Raw genomic sequence first — 14377 nt, 5'->3', positions numbered from 1 at the left:
TTTAACTTTCATTTTTCCACATTATCCCTCATCAATCTACTTTACTTATTCCATATTCCATTTATATGTATACTCATCCCATCACATCATTTTCCATCTCATCACTTCAGATTCCTTCACATCACATATCATATATTCACTTCCATACATCCACATCTACATCATACCTCCATTTTCACATCCTCATTTATACATCCACATCCACATCCACATTCACATCCATACATCCACATCTACATGCATACCTCCATTTTCACATCCTCATTTATACATCCACATCCACATACATACATACATCCACATCCACATACATACATACATCCACATCCACATTCTCATTCACATCTATACATCCACATCTACATCCACATACATACATACATCCACATCCACATTTCCATTCACATCTATACATCCACATTCATATACATCCACATCCACATTCCCATTCACATCTATACATCCACATCTACATCCACATCTACATCCACATTCACATCCACATTCCCATTCACATCTATACATCCACATCTACATCTACATCCACATTCACATCTATGCATATACATCTTCATGCATATATCCATTTTCACGTTCATATATCCATTTTCACATTCATACATCCATACTCCCATCTCCACATCCACACATCCACATACATACATACATCCATACCCACATTCCCATTCACATCTATACATCCACATCTATACATCCACATCTACATCCACATCTACATCCACATTCACATCCACATTCCCATTCACATCTATCCACATTCACATCCACATTCCCATTCACATCTATACATCCACATCTACATCTATATCCACATTCACATCTATGCATATACATCTTCATGCATACATCCATTTTCACGTTCATATATCCATTTTCACATTCATACATCCATACTCCCATCTCCACATCCACACATCCACATACATACATACATCCATATCCACATTCCCATTCATGTAACCCCCATATGCCTTCACATCTAATCTTTTACATCACATCCATTCTCGTCCTATCACAACCCATATGCATCTTATCCTATCACATACACTTCTTACCTCATCCCATACACATCTTATTACATCTTAATTCATCTTATCACCTCTTATCATCTCTTATACACCTCTTATCACATCCTATCACATCTCATATCTATTTATAGAATACAAGAGAACTCTTATATTTGATATAAGATTTCTTTACACATTTACTTATGCATAAATTCCATTTAAGGAGATTAATACTTCCGAAGAAAAATCAATCTTTTATGCATCTTCCTATGCATAAATTCATTTTAAATGAAAATGACACTTTTGAATTAAAATTCAATCTTTTATGCATCTTCCTATGCATAAATTCAATTTAGATGAGAATGACACTTTTGAATTAAAAATCATTTTTTTAAAATGCATCTTCTTATGCATAAAGTCAATTTGGTAGGAATTACACTTTTAGAATAAAAGAATTTCTCTTATGCATCTAAGTTATGCATAAAATCCATTTATGATGAAAATCACACTTTTAGTATAAAAAGAATATCTTTTATGCATACCTCCATGCATGAATTCCAATTATGATAAAAGTTACACTTTTATAATAAAATAATCAACTTTTATGCATACCTCTATGCATGAAATTCAATTGTGACAAAAGTAATACTTTTTACATTAAAATAATCATCTTTTATCCATACCTCTATACATGAAATCCAATATGATAAAAGTATCACTTTTGATATATAAAAAAATTATCCTTTATGCATACTTCTATGCATGAAAATTAAAAATGATAAAAGTAACACTTTTGATATAAAAATTTTCCTTTATGCATACTTCTATGCATGAAAATTAAAAATGGTAAAAGTAACACTTTTGATATAAAAATTTATCCATTATGCATACTTCTATGCATGAAACAAAAATGGTAAAAATAACACTTTTGATATAAAAATTTATCCATTATGCATACTTCTATGCATGAAATAAAAATGGTAAAAATAACACTTTTGATATAAAAATTTATCTATTATGCATACTTCTATGCATGAAATAAAAATGGTAAAAATAACACTTTTGATATAAAAACTTATCCTTTATGCATGATATTAAAATTCAATTTCTCCATGATTGTAATGAATTTCTTTCAATTAATCTAGGATGATAATTCCTAGAATATGGTAGGAAGTCCTCTTTTTATGCTTTGAATGAGATTATTTTATGCATAATTTTTATAAAAATTTTGCCATAGCTCCGCTGCTATGACTGATAAATCTCAATTTTTCTAAGGGATAATGCTTATCATTAAGGAAATAATTAAAATGATCTCTAATTGGATTATTAATCCATAATGGATTGAATCATTAATATACATAAACTAAAAGCATAAAAAAAGCCATTAATTTGGCCTCAAGCATAGCTTAATCTTGGGTTAAGGAAAAGCTTTATGAAAAGCTTGATTTGGATTGAGAATGGGTCATGAGTATGACCATTTCTTGAGTGAAAGAGAGAATTTACATAAAAATCATTAGAATTTAAACATAAATGAAAATTAACTTCAATAGCATTATGTAACTCTTCACTACTATTCAAACTTCAATAGCATTTTAAAAAAAAACCATACCAATTAAACTTCTCAAGCTTGAGAGGGGTTGAGAAGAGAGAAACATTGAGAAATTATAGAAAGATCAATATTCACTAATTACCTTACAACTTGCTTGATTCTTTGTTCACGGTAGAGGCCCCCAACCAATCAATTGGTTAAGTATGTTGATGGAGCCACTAATGGGGATTGAAGAAAGAGAGAAGCTCCAAAAACTAGTGAATTATTAAATGAATTCACAGTTCTTGGCTTAGGTGGAGTAGAGTAACGATGCATAAACACTATATATTTTTCAACAAGGGGGAGGCTTCTATTTATAGGAAAAATTGAGCTCCTAACCAAACAAACTGATTCTAGAATTTTCTAAATCAGTTTGGTCAATATTTGACCATTTTTAGGTCAGTTAAGCTAACTTTTTGGAACTAGACTTGAATGAGGAGAGAGGAGAGATGAAATATCTCAATTTTTATGAGTTTAAAACTCATTCAAGCATGTGAAATATGCACCTCCTTTAAAGAACTCCTCTTCCTTACATATGTGTCATAATGGAATCATTTTAATATTGCTCATAGTTTTTTTACTAATAATCCTTGTACATTTTCAACTCTTCATCTTATGTGAAATATGCACCTCCTTTAAAGAATTTCCCCTTCCTTACATATGTCATATTTTTAATATTGCTCATAGTTTTTTACTAATAATCCTTGTACATTTTCAACTCTTCATCTTATGTGAAATATGCACCTCCTTTAAAGAATTCCCCTTCCTTACATATGTCATATTTTTAATATTGCTCATAGTTTTTTTTACTAATAAACCTTGTACATTTTCAACTCTTCATCTTATGTGAGCATTTAAGGGACTTCCCTTCCTTACATATGTGTCATAATAAAATCATTATACCCAAAATATCTCATATTTTTAATATTGCACATAGTTTTTTTTACTAATAAACCTTGTACATTTTCAACTCTTCACCTCATGTGAGCATTTACTCATTTTTGGGTATTTTCTTTTTTACAAGTTGGATTTATCTACTCCCTACATGGATTGATGCTATTGGCCCATAGGAACCTTAATTGGACCATAGTCTAAAGATTTCTGAAAATCTAGACCCTTAGACTAAGGTTCTTTATACCTATTTCCAATTAATTCCAATTGCACATTGGAAAATTCTTTTTTGAATTTCTGTTTCAGGGGAACTCATCTGAATTATAAGAGATATTTTTCTATCTAAAAATATTCAAAATCTGAATATTCTCTCTCTAGAATATTCTCTCTCTAGAATATTTTCTCTCTCTAGGCTAAAATAGTTAGAAACAAGGTCTTTATATTTCTGAAGAGGGTTGATTACAGGGGAAGATACTAGACATCAAAAAGGGGTTGGGAGAGGAATCTTACATTCTACTCCACTTAAAAAACGCGAGATGCCCTCATCTCGCAAACTAGGGGTAATTTCGCAAGATGCACAAGTATGAGACTGAGAGAAAATTTTTTTAAATTAAGATTAACCACCAAGATAAGTCTTAAAGAGAGCAAGATTCAAAATACGAACAAGATTTAAACTTTATTCATTCTCGGAACTTATACAGTAAAGATAGAGGAACTCTTTACACTTCCATAAGCCCGTCCATCATATGATCACAAAAGCAATCCTCACAAGCTGCACAAGTATAAGGTAACTCATCTATGGGAATGATTCTGTGGGTTATTGCTGCGCCTATCTCAGTGGTATGAGGTGATCTAACAAAAGGACCTCTGAGAGGCAAGCCAAAAACGGGGTAAAGGCATATCTTCTCATGAGGAAGAAAACACGCCAGTAAGAAGACCCGCTCAGAAAACCCAGGATGCCTTGATCTCATGACGCAGTAGTATCGGGGACCCAAACCCAAAGCTTCAATAACCATGGCCAAGCGGACATTGTTACGGAAGTGCTGCTGACCCCAGGGTGTTACCCTAGTTATGTCTTGATAGGTCCGCCATTTGGTTTGCGCGACAGAAGTTCCCAAGTGAGGGAAAAGTGAGCGCTCATACTGTTCTATAAAATCCTTCTTCACAGACTCACTTGCGTCTTGAAGGTGAGGAATCGTTATGGATAAAACTAATTCTTGTTGCCAAGCCATGAAGGAGATTAGGAAGAAAGGAGATCGATGGGAGTAAGATTACTGTGAGCGACAAGTAAAAGTTACGACTTATATAAAGGAAGGAGCTAGCGTAACTTAGAAGCCAACGGTAGCTTGCCACTGAAGTTTTACCGTCTTTCCAAGATTTGGGTTTGGCACAATTTTCTATAGAAGGCATTAAGAACTTTGAGATGAGGAGATAAAAGAAGCTCGTAAGCTAAGTCACTTACTTTCTTTGAATTCAGATAAGGCTCACAATATCTGGGGGATAACTTCTTAAACTCCCCAATAGATAAAGAACTTCTTTTGTGCCGTACTCGAATGAAGACCAAAACCTTGGTATCCAAAACACCGATTTTCACTGCTGAACTCATTGTTTTGAATCCTTAAAACAGCGTGACTTTTGAGAAGTATTCTAGGGAGAGGGTCTTCCTTTTTATAAACAGAATCTTTCTTTTATTTTATAGAGGAAATAATTATAAGATCAAAAAGGGAGATTCTTACTCCTGTATACCTCGAAGGTTGGGGAGGAATTTTACATTCTACCCCACTTAAAAAGGTGCGAGATGTCCTCATCTCGCAAGGTAGAGGATAACTCTTTTTCTTAAGATCCAATTTTATTCTGGGGTTCCTTATATTCCGGTCAACCCAACAGAATATGGGGATAAATATCCCTTATATAGAATTCATCATTAAATAACAATTCATTCAAATCATATCATTCATATCTTTAACACGATAATGGTCCATTAGACCGAAAATTTCCTTCTGAACATTCCTCCACGGAATTTAAGTTAAGCAAGTTCTCAATTTGTCATCCCTTAACTTGATCTACCGTCTCAAGTATTAACAGTAGCAATTTGACAACATAATCCACTAATCTCATAGTGATTTGCTGAATCATTTTCATCATTTATCATTACAGGGACTCGTCCCAATCATCCACATTATGGTTTCGCTCAGCTTATTACATTTCAACCCATTTTCAAGGATCATCATTTTTCAATCAGAATCCAAATCAATTCATCAGTTCCCAAACAGAATTAAAAATCATATCAACCACATTCAAAATCATCATCTGGATAGCATTAACGCTTATAATTTCAAGTCTTAGATTTACTCGTATATACTGTCAGTAAAGAGCTGCAGTTATACTCTCGGTATATACGGTAGTCACGGCCCTTGGAATTATAAGGTAAATACCATCATGTCTAGGCCTCAAGCAAGTCAGGGATTCTATATAATTGCGGTACTTCCATCTGAAGACCCAATTACCAATTTACGAATTTCAGTTTGAATATCAAATTGTATGAATTATATCACACAATTACAACCTTTTTTGTGCTTCTTGATAAATTTTTGACATATTTGGTTTCTCAGTTGATCTTTATTAGCCAAATGCTCTGATACCAACTGTGAGATCCCCCTGTTCCCACCGAGCAACAGATTCGGGTTACTAGCAGCGGAAGTAGCACTTCTCGCGCGGGACAGGGGTCCCACATTCGGGGCCTCGCCCACGGATATCCGGACAAGAGACTAATCCGTCGGTTTGTCCAAAACCGAAACTGAAAAAACTTCCTTTACTCGGAAAGCATGGGCGATTCCACCAGGATAACTCTTTACTCTAACGTAGTCAAGATCATTACGGATCAACTGATCTGACTGCACCTTTAACGGTACTTGGTCAAATCAAGGAAGAAACTTGCACTTGGATCATTGGGATCAACGCTTTTTTCCCCATCAAGAGGCACAGCCGTTGATTCCTATCCATAGAACAATTTCTATCCGGGATTTACTTTATCTATCGTAAAAACAAAAGTTGAGTCTCGATTTATGGATCCATCAGTCCAGCCTAACCCCATCCGATCCCATGGGTTAGCCAACCGCCCAACCACTGTAGTGATGGGATCCAATTTGGAATTTGGTTAGGTTTTGTTCCCGGGTACCAAGGAAAAGAGTTCCAAGGCCCCCTAGCCGGAAATTCATGCAAACATAAAACTAGCCACACCACTTACACACCCAATATGAAAATTGCCTTTTTCTTAGCATCAGCTAACTTTAAAACAATCCTTTAATGAAACCATAGTACCACTGATCACAATCTTCCAATTTATCCAGTTGATTCATAATTTCCCATCATTCCTTCATCAGAGTATCTATGGCATCATTGGCAACTAGAACGCTCACCACCTGTCCACACAGGGGCCTTTTCAATAGTTCCTAGCCCATAATACTCGGCAATATAATCACTTATAAAAATCAAGATGGACTCTCGTTGAAGATCAGCAAGATCAACCAACAGATCCATATAAAGAGCCATGGACTCATCCATTGAAGACCAGCAAGGTCAATCAACCAGATCCATGCCCGTTTTCACAAAACAACTCTTACTCCTTGTTCCAATATCTTCCTCGACGCACGCGTGGGTATCCTAGGCGACCCAGAGCCCGAGCACCGTATGGTCAGCACCCTCTAGGATCCTTCGCAGGTGACCTAGCGCTTCACTCATAGGCCGCTTCCTTGGCCCCTCATCCACCGTACCGGAAGCTCACCATTTTAATCGCACCGAGGCTGGTCAAGACCTCGGCCGACCTTGCTACGCGAGACGTCCTTCATTGACTCTCCGTCAGCAGTTGCAACTTTATCAGTTAGGTCCACGACCTTAATCACAAGACGGTCAAAATGCTCCCCCAGCATTCTTGACATAAAACAGTCATTTACAAACAGCATTTACAAACAGTTTACAATACAATTTCTATTTTAACTTTCATTTTTCCACATTATCCCTCATCAATCTACTTTACTTATTCCATATTCCATTTATATGTATACTCATCCCATCACATCATTTTCCATCTCATCACTTCAGATTCCTTCACATCACATATCATATATTCACTTCCATACATCCACATCTACATCATACCTCCATTTTCACATCCTCATTTATACATCCACATCCACATCCACATTCACATCCATACATCCACATCTACATGCATACCTCCATTTTCACATCCTCATTTATACATCCACATCCACATACATACATACATCCACATCCACATACATACATACATCCACATCCACATTCTCATTCACATCTATACATCCACATCTACATCCACATACATACATACATCCACATCCACATTTCCATTCACATCTATACATCCACATTCATATACATCCACATCCACATTCCCATTCACATCTATACATCCACATCTACATCCACATCTACATCCACATTCACATCCACATTCCCATTCACATCTATACATCCACATCTACATCTACATCCACATTCACATCTATGCATATACATCTTCATGCATACATCCATTTTCACGTTCATATATCCATTTTCACATTCATACATCCATACTCCCATCTCCACATCCACACATCCACATACATACATACATCCATACCCACATTCCCATTCACATCTATACATCCACATCTATACATCCACATCTACATCCACATCTACATCCACATTCACATCCACATTCCCATTCACATCTATCCACATTCACATCCACATTCCCATTCACATCTATACATCCACATCTACATCTATATCCACATTCACATCTATGCATATACATCTTCATGCATACATCCATTTTCACGTTCATATATCCATTTTCACATTCATACATCCATACTCCCATCTCCACATCCACACATCCACATACATACATACATCCATATCCACATTCCCATTCATGTAACCCCCATATGCCTTCACATCTAATCTTTTACATCACATCCATTCTCGTCCTATCACAACCCATATGCATCTTATCCTATCACATACACTTCTTACCTCATCCCATACACATCTTATTACATCTTAATTCATCTTATCACCTCTTATCATCTCTTATACACCTCTTATCACATCCTATCACATCTCATATCTATTTATAGAATACAAGAGAACTCTTATATTTGATATAAGATTTCTTTACACATTTACTTATGCATAAATTCCATTTAAGGAGATTAATACTTCCGAAGAAAAATCAATCTTTTATGCATCTTCCTATGCATAAATTCATTTTAAATGAAAATGACACTTTTGAATTAAAATTCAATCTTTTATGCATCTTCCTATGCATAAATTCAATTTAGATGAGAATGACACTTTTGAATTAAAAATCATTTTTTTAAAATGCATCTTCTTATGCATAAAGTCAATTTGGTAGGAATTACACTTTTAGAATAAAAGAATTTCTCTTATGCATCTAAGTTATGCATAAAATCCATTTATGATGAAAATCACACTTTTAGTATAAAAAGAATATCTTTTATGCATACCTCCATGCATGAATTCCAATTATGATAAAAGTTACACTTTTATAATAAAATAATCAACTTTTATGCATACCTCTATGCATGAAATTCAATTGTGACAAAAGTAATACTTTTTACATTAAAATAATCATCTTTTATCCATACCTCTATACATGAAATCCAATATGATAAAAGTATCACTTTTGATATATAAAAAAATTATCCTTTATGCATACTTCTATGCATGAAAATTAAAAATGATAAAAGTAACACTTTTGATATAAAAATTTTCCTTTATGCATACTTCTATGCATGAAAATTAAAAATGGTAAAAGTAACACTTTTGATATAAAAATTTATCCATTATGCATACTTCTATGCATGAAACAAAAATGGTAAAAATAACACTTTTGATATAAAAATTTATCCATTATGCATACTTCTATGCATGAAATAAAAATGGTAAAAATAACACTTTTGATATAAAAATTTATCTATTATGCATACTTCTATGCATGAAATAAAAATGGTAAAAATAACACTTTTGATATAAAAACTTATCCTTTATGCATGATATTAAAATTCAATTTCTCCATGATTGTAATGAATTTCTTTCAATTAATCTAGGATGATAATTCCTAGAATATGGTAGGAAGTCCTCTTTTTATGCTTTGAATGAGATTATTTTATGCATAATTTTTATAAAAATTTTGCCATAGCTCCGCTGCTATGACTGATAAATCTCAATTTTTCTAAGGGATAATGCTTATCATTAAGGAAATAATTAAAATGATCTCTAATTGGATTATTAATCCATAATGGATTGAATCATTAATATACATAAACTAAAAGCATAAAAAAAGCCATTAATTTGGCCTCAAGCATAGCTTAATCTTGGGTTAAGGAAAAGCTTTATGAAAAGCTTGATTTGGATTGAGAATGGGTCATGAGTATGACCATTTCTTGAGTGAAAGAGAGAATTTACATAAAAATCATTAGAATTTAAACATAAATGAAAATTAACTTCAATAGCATTATGTAACTCTTCACTACTATTCAAACTTCAATAGCATTTTAAAAAAAAACCATACCAATTAAACTTCTCAAGCTTGAGAGGGGTTGAGAAGAGAGAAACATTGAGAAATTATAGAAAGATCAATATTCACTAATTACCTTACAACTTGCTTGATTCTTTGTTCACGGTAGAGGCCCCCAACCAATCAATTGGTTAAGTATGTTGATGGAGCCACTAATGGGGATTGAAGAAAGAGAGAAGCTCCAAAAACTAGTGAATTATTAAATGAATTCACAGTTCTTGGCTTAGGTGGAGTAGAGTAACGATGCATAAACACTATATATTTTTCAACAAGGGGGAGGCTTCTATTTATAGGAAAAATTGAGCTCCTAACCAAACAAACTGATTCTAGAATTTTCTAAATCAGTTTGGTCAATATTTGACCATTTTTAGGTCAGTTAAGCTAACTTTTTGGAACTAGACTTGAATGAGGAGAGAGGAGAGATGAAATATCTCAATTTTTATGAGTTTAAAACTCATTCAAGCATGTGAAATATGCACCTCCTTTAAAGAACTCCTCTTCCTTACATATGTGTCATAATGGAATCATTTTAATATTGCTCATAGTTTTTTTACTAATAATCCTTGTACATTTTCAACTCTTCATCTTATGTGAAATATGCACCTCCTTTAAAGAATTTCCCCTTCCTTACATATGTCATATTTTTAATATTGCTCATAGTTTTTTACTAATAATCCTTGTACATTTTCAACTCTTCATCTTATGTGAAATATGCACCTCCTTTAAAGAATTCCCCTTCCTTACATATGTCATATTTTTAATATTGCTCATAGTTTTTTTTACTAATAAACCTTGTACATTTTCAACTCTTCATCTTATGTGAGCATTTAAGGGACTTCCCTTCCTTACATATGTGTCATAATAAAATCATTATACCCAAAATATCTCATATTTTTAATATTGCACATAGTTTTTTTTACTAATAAACCTTGTACATTTTCAACTCTTCACCTCATGTGAGCATTTACTCATTTTTGGGTATTTTCTTTTTTACAAGTTGGATTTATCTACTCCCTACATGGATTGATGCTATTGGCCCATAGGAACCTTAATTGGACCATAGTCTAAAGATTTCTGAAAATCTAGACCCTTAGACTAAGGTTCTTTATACCTATTTCCAATTAATTCCAATTGCACATTGGAAAATTCTTTTTTGAATTTCTGTTTCAGGGGAACTCATCTGAATTATAAGAGATATTTTTCTATCTAAAAATATTCAAAATCTGAATATTCTCTCTCTAGAATATTCTCTCTCTAGAATATTTTCTCTCTCTAGGCTAAAATAGTTAGAAACAAGGTCTTTATATTTCTGAAGAGGGTTGATTACAGGGGAAGATACTAGACATCAAAAAGGGGTTGGGAGAGGAATCTTACATCTAGGAAACCACGTGCATATTTGTATTCAAGTCATACATAAAATCTTGCATATGAATACACATGTAATCCCTAAATTACACTTTTAACTTCCTAAGATAATTGAACTTTAACCATCTACCATAACTATATTAATCCCTACACATGATAAAGCCCCTACATGTTTAACTTCCTGACATATAATATAACTATATTGTTCCGTACACATATGATATATAATGAGCTTTAACCATCTACTAGTCCATACACATATTACACATTTAACTTCCTAACATATAATATAACTATATTAGTCCCACATATGATAAAGCCTAAAAATGTTATTCATGACTTTTTCATCATCAATACATGTATATAACTCATATAAATTAGATGTTTAATCGAGCTATAATAAAGAGTATATTAGTCCCTTAAAATCTTCGTTAACATGGAATTAATCTGAAACAGGTGTCCTCTTTTGAGAGCCACATTTATTAATTAAGCAACTGCAATATTAGAAGCTAACCATGTAACAAACGACAAAGCATGAGATGGAAAATCTTTCCATCATCATTCACATGTTGCCCTAAAAAATATATGTTTAAACGACTCAAATTTCACCTTGACATTTTGTTTCACAGTAGGCCATCCATCAACAAGGACGTACGAAGAAGGGCACAAAGATAAATAGATGGAGCCCATTGAGAATATACAAGTACGCAAGACAACAATAGCAACCATACATTGGTGTGAGAAGCTTGGAGTAAAACCAAACAAAGACTTGGCTAAAGGGCGAGTTACAAAGGCCAAAGACCTCTTTAACCCAAGAAGACCTATTTTCACACAACCGATTAATGAAAGCTCAAAACATATGCAGTGTATTTCTATCGTGTAGCACCAAGAGTGTCCTTGCCAAGACCAACATCACATTTTACCATAGACACAACAAAGTAAACAAGAAACCCCAAGAGGAAGGTTTAGTTGGCTTAAATCATCAATAACACAAGCCAAGTTTTAGCAAGTTTAGTAGGTCTCAATCATCATTCATCCAAGAGGTAGGGCATGACTAAATCATCATTAACAAAGCCAAGATTGATCCCCACATCCTTTAACAACACTTTGGCTATAGAAGGGAAAAAAATAATCCAAGATTAATTATATATTTTGGAGAAAATATAAAGAAAATGCTTCATATAATTTCCTCAACCATCGGCAGAAAGGATTCATATAAGGTTTCCACTAAAAAGAATTTCCCGAACACACACGAAAGTCAATGCTCACCCAGCTTGCACGTCATAATTTTTTTTTGGGGAACAATAATTTATTATTAATATATTAAAGACACCAAACTTTACAAAAAAAAAAACCCAAGGCCTGCACCTCGTCTACGTCATACTTAAGATACAACAATATTATTAGTGCATGCACATTTATACGAATCTCTACAAAACCATTAAAATCCGAAAATATGAACACATAAAAAACCACAATTTTCCACCGTTTGGATCCTTAGATTACTCACAAAATCCTGCAGCTTCAATGCCAACTACGGTCCGTCCTCAATGACATCATGCATTCACAATTACAACAGCCGTAAATTAAAGCGTAATGATATGGGTGATCATATGGTTGCCTACTGCAATTTTACAAGAGTTCTACCTACAAGGCTGTGAAACTGCGGCTCTAATCCAAATTATGAATGCCTAATTAACTATCTCAATTGGACGAATATCCCTCCGCCGCTGTAAGACCCCAATGATGATCATCGATTTGGGCGTTGGAGTAGCTAAAGCTGGGATGGACATTAATCTATCTACGTTGGTGTGTTCTAAACCTGGCATATGGAAGAAAATGATCGTGGTGCCCACCTTCTTCTTCTTCTTCCTGGAATGACGTGAGCCAGGAATACAATCGATGAGACAGTTCTTGGCGCTTTCTCAGCTTCCTTTCCTGCATGGCGATCTCTTCGGTGACCAGGGAGGCTCTGCAGAGGGGGCAGGTTCTATGGTTGCGGCGGAGCCAGCCATCAATGCAGTCCTTATGAAAGATATGGCAGCAGGGAGGGAGCTCCCGGACCTCTTGCCCGTTCCCAAAGTCGGAAAGGCAAACACTACACGGTTGTGGTTGTGAGATTTTATTAGCTTACTTTCCATCCTTCACCCAATGCATGTCCTTTCTAAATTTTATTAACATATCTTCCATATTTTTTCAATGTACTTTCCATCCCGTGATATTAGTGTTGGACAACCATGTCAAAAAAGTCTCTAATCAATGGTTCCACACACGGATCCTGTCCTATTCAAAATGCCTATTATTCAGGAGGAAATCAAAAGAATCTGGACTGAATTCTTCAGCTGTGGCATTACCCCAGCGAGGGCTTGGAGTCTGGCCATCAAATCTACCCAAGCTCTTTTGATTTGCATTAGGAAAGAGGTAACCAGAATCAGGAAAAATAGAAGAGATCTGCTATATCTGAAACTAAAAGAACTGGAAATGGCAGCCAATAAGGAAGATGTGGCTATTCAAAAAGCTATTCTTGGTGTACTAGGGCTAAAATTAGGAGAGAAGAGGAGGTAACCCAGAAGCAGGCCCTTCTTTTCTTTAGAGATTGGTGGGCTGGGAAAGCTGACCTTCCCACTCCTGAGATGTTCAAAATGCTAAAAGTCAAACAATGTAAGGATGCAATCCCTACATTGCATGATCCTAACTATCTGGATATCGCCTCTGAGGAAGGGAATAGATCAAGAGTCTTCCAGTACTTTAACAACATATTTAGTAAAGGGGGAGGGGTGACCAATGACCAACTCAATTGCATTGCTCTCATTGGGCAGGCCAGGAAGTCAACCATACCTGACCTCTACCTGACACACTTGCTAAAGAGCT

Source organism: Cibotium barometz, chromosome 35 (assembly GCF_041138505.1).
Source record: "Cibotium barometz isolate CiBa-2024 chromosome 35, ASM4113850v1, whole genome shotgun sequence".
Taxonomy (NCBI): Eukaryota; Viridiplantae; Streptophyta; class Polypodiopsida; order Cyatheales; family Cibotiaceae; genus Cibotium; species Cibotium barometz.
The sequence above is the reverse complement of the archived record's forward strand: the minus strand, read 5'-3'. Positions refer to the sequence as shown.